The following is a 4,460-nucleotide window of genomic DNA, read 5'->3' on the forward strand; positions in this document are numbered from 1 at the left end:
AGTACTATAATAGATACAAATTATCTCTGTAATACATACAATTCTTAGAGTAAGTCATTGTGTATACAAAAATTCCATTTAAATATATCAAGGTTAAAGGGCAGTGAATGAGAAATTTTAGTTTCTGAACTAATCCACTATAAATTCCTCTTAGGATTTTAATAAAAAAAAACAGGTATATAACAAGACATTGCTGATTGACCTGCTCTAGAAATTTTAGTGTAGAAATACAGAATTCTACAATTTATAAATTTCATTTTCGTTATAGTCCTTCATATTTTTTTTTCAAGGCATTAAAATCAGCTATGTTAGTTATGGGCATAGTCCTTCATATTTTTAAAATCATAGGTGACATTGGTGCCAACCTACTTGAGTTTGACTGTATGTGGAAAAAAATAAGAAAGAGATCAAATGATACTCAGAACTAAAACAGGAAGAAGATCTATTCTGTGCTATCTAACTGTAATTTCCCCTGAAAATACACTGCATAATAACACCACTAAGAATCACATCATGAAACTCACTTACAGACTTTATAATTATCTTTGTTTTCTTTCTATATATACAATTATATGTTATCAATAAATTTTTATTGAATTTTTCCAAATTTTATAAACAATATATTCTGATCATATTTGGACCCTTTCCCTTATTTGCACTCCTCTTATACACCCCTCACCAGCTAACATGTTCTTTGTCCTATGTATTAAAGCCTATGGAGTCAAGTATGTGTTCCTAAATATCCTTCATTGTGTGTCCATTCACGGGAACCTGATTATCCTGCCTAGTATCATGCCCTTAAAGAAAACCACCTCTCTGATTATATTTACCAGACATTATATGACTGCATGCATGTTTAATAGATACTTTATTTAATTTTTAAATTTATTTCTTTGTTTTCTTATTTGTATTAACATTTTTAATTCTTTGTGAGCTTCTTACAGAGTGTTTGGCTTGTATTCCTCCCTCCCACATCTTCTCCCTGATAAATCTTCACTTCCCTACCCTCCCAACTTCTTTTTCTTTTTTTCCCAACCAGTCCAGTACATGTTGCCTCAGTGCTATGACTGGGGAACCTGTCCTTAACTGTGCTTGAGCTGCCAGGGGAGCTATACCATGAAAGAAAATGGAGTCTTTGCCCAGTAGCCATCAAATGCTAATGACGTCTCAGCTAGTAGTAGGAATCCATGCCCACCTAAACCTCTCCTTTTAGTTAGTTTTCAGTTACTGTGATAAAAAAACATGAGAAAGGCAATTTATAGAAGGAAGGATTTATTTGGTTTAAGGTTCCAGAGAGTTAGAGACCTTGATGACAAGTGAGGCATGGCCACAGGGGGTGGCCAGGGCAGAAAGCTGAACTTTCATATCTTCAAACAGGCACAGGAAGAAGAGGGGACACTGTTTCCTTGTAGTTCTCCAGCACCTCTTGTTCTTTCGTTATGCCTTTGGTTACTGGAAGATCCCTGAGCCTTGAAGGGAAGAGTATGATGTAGAAGTTTCTTTTCTTTTTCTGGATTAATATATTTCAGCATTAAACCAAAAAAATGTATTGATAGCAGCAATTTTATTCAGCATTAATGTCCCAAAACTATTAAAATTCTTGAACTACCCTGAAAAACCACTGAGAGGAAGGTCTCTCTTACCTGCCACTGTGTTCTTTGCCTTACAGTCTCCAAAGATACAACTACTCTAATGTTCAAACAACATACAGGGGATTCCCAAGCCAACACAATTCCCTCTCTCTTCCCATGCTACCCATGATCTGTTCATCTCTCCTCTTTCTCCCCATACAACCTCCCTTCCCCCCACCCAGTCGAAGCAAACCCATTATCCCCTCTCTACCCCTGATAACACCTACATTCCCCATTACTGCCTCTCCTGAGTTCCCTCCTTCCCTACAACCATGGTCCCCTGCATGTCCCTGCCTAACCCCTCTGAGCCAAACACTTCCACGTTCCCACCTTTCCCAGTAATAACTGTTCCTTAATATCTTTTCTTTTGGGCTCTTTCTCTCCATTTACCTCCATGCTTCCTTTCCAGTGTCTTGGCTCTAGCTGTTAAATCAGGATATATACTTACATATAAGGGATTATTACAATCCACAAATGTGGGAGAACATACATTGATTTTCTGGGTTTGTGTTAGTTACTTCACTTCGTATAACAGTCGTCCATTTATTTGCAAATTTCATAATTTCATCTTTTCTAACTGCTGCATAGTATTCCATTGTGTAGGTGTGCTGTATTTGTCAGTTAAGGGGCATTTAGGCTTTTTCCATTTCTTAGCTATTGTGAAAAGAGAAGCAACAAGCATGAATGTACAGGTATCTCTACAGTACTCTTTTGGGTATACGCCAAAGAGTGGTACAACCAGATCATATGGTACATTCACTTTTAGTTGTTTAAGAGTTCACACTGCTTTCCATAGTGGTTCCAGGAGTTTCCAATCCCACCAGCAGTGAATGAGTGTTTCCCTTCCTCCACGTTCTCACCATCACTTGGTATCTTTTGTTCTCCTGATCTTAGCCAGCATGACTGGGGTAAGATGAAATATTAAAGTGGCTTTGATCTGCATTTCTCTAATTACTAAAGATGTTGAGTGTTTTTTAAGGTGCTTCTTAGGCTTTTTTTTTCTTTGCTTGAGAACTCTCTGTTCAGAGTCATCTTTCTATTAGGTCATTTATTTTCTTGTTTGTTTTTGGAGTTCTTTGTATATTCTAGATATCAATCCTCTGTCAGATATGTGACATGTGAAGATTTTCTCCCACTCAGTGGTCTTCCTCTTCACTTTCTTGGTTATTTCTTTTGCTGTACAGAAGCTTTATAGCTTAATCCAGTCCCACTTATTGATTGCTGATCTAATGCCTGAGCAGTTGATGTCCAATTTAGAAAGGCCTTTCCTACACCTATATCTTGGAGGGTACTGCCTATGTTTTCTTATAGTAGTTTCAGAGTCTCAGGGCTTGCATTGAGGTCTTGGATCTATTTGGAGTTGACTTTTGTACAGGTTGAAAGATAAGGATCCAATTTCATTCTTCTACAAGTGGAGATTCAATTTTGCAATACCATTTAATGAAGACTCTGTCTTTCCTCCATAGTGTGTTCTTTGAACCTTTGTCAGACCCCTAAAATAAAAGAGGCTATTGCTGGAGGCCTTGGTTATCTCCCAGAACTGGGAGTTAAGACCCTCCTGACGAAGACAGGTCCTAATTCAGATACAGAACTTGGAGCAATGCAGCAGGAACTGACCTTGAAGACCTTTCCCTGAAGACTAACTTTCATAGTTCTTGAGGATACTATGCAAGCTGCTAAGGGAGAAAGCACAATCAATGGTCCAACTCAGCCTTAAAGCTGAATGCACATAACGACTAGCACAGCAATTGCCCTCTATTTGTGCAGTATGGCACTGTTATCTGTGAGGGTAAGGTAATCAGCAGTGATATAATTGGACCTAGATTCTTCTCAATGAGAGTGAGCCCATGGGTGGCACTGTAATTATAGTGAAATATACATGGTAGGAGAGGTTACAGATCCTAGAGAAAATCCTCTCTCTCATACCTCTACAAAAACGAAATTTCTTACCATATGTTAAATAGGAATCCTAATATGTACAGACAAGTAAACAGTATATCACTTATCAGAGAAGCTTCTTTTTTTCAAAAAAGGAAGATACTGAAAAGTTCCACAACTGATCACACGCAGAGAATATACGTTTGAGAGCTGTCTAGCACTAGGTGACATATCTATAGTGAGACCTCTATACGTAAAATTCATAGAACAGGGCATGCAGAGAACACTGGTGCATCGCTCAACACTTACCAGAGGTACTTCCTTATGCAGCAGAGTGTAATATACACAGAAGGCCACAACGGGCAAAGTTTTAAAGAATAAGAGGTTGCAGAGTGTGTGTCTTTGGATAGGACTCCTATTTTAGACCTCACCCACGGCTCAAGGACCATTCTGGAAGAGGGGGACTGAAAGTTTGTAAGAGCCAGAGTCATAATCTTAGGGAAGCAGAGGCTCTCAGGTCACTGGAAGCTTGCTCATATGAAATTGTGGCAATGGTGGTGTTGAGCACAAGACCCAAGCCAACTCAATCAGAGAAGGAACTAGTGTGATGCAAGGAAAATGGGCGGCAGGCCAGCAATAGCCTCAGAACTGTTGGACACTGATTGCTCCTGTGAGAGGGAGAATAGACCTTCCTTAAGATCTCTAGATAGGCTGACTAGACCCAATGTATGTACTTGTACCAAAGGACATGGGTAAAATGCCAGACCAGATGGGACTTAACATGTATGGCAGAATACAGGAGGTATGGTATAGGGGGTATGAGGGCATGGATGGGGGAGGGAGTCTTAATTTGACTAAAAACTGTTGTATGAAATTACAAAAGTTCAATGAAAATATTTTAAAAACTTAAAATTTTATTGTAATAACTTTTTTAATATTTTAATTTTAATT

At 38.4% G+C, this 4,460-nt stretch overlaps 1 pseudogene; it reads right to left on the reverse strand.

The window, feature by feature from the left end:
- Positions 1–2,027, reverse strand: part of LOC103735377 — a 4,211-nt pseudogene extending 2,184 nt beyond the window's left edge.
- Between the last annotated feature and the right edge of the window lie 2,433 nt (positions 2,028–4,460).

This window comes from Nannospalax galili, unplaced genomic scaffold, assembly GCF_000622305.1.
Source record: "Nannospalax galili isolate Female #2095 unplaced genomic scaffold, S.galili_v1.0 scaffold16, whole genome shotgun sequence".
NCBI lineage: Eukaryota > Metazoa > Chordata > Mammalia > Rodentia > Spalacidae > Nannospalax > Nannospalax galili.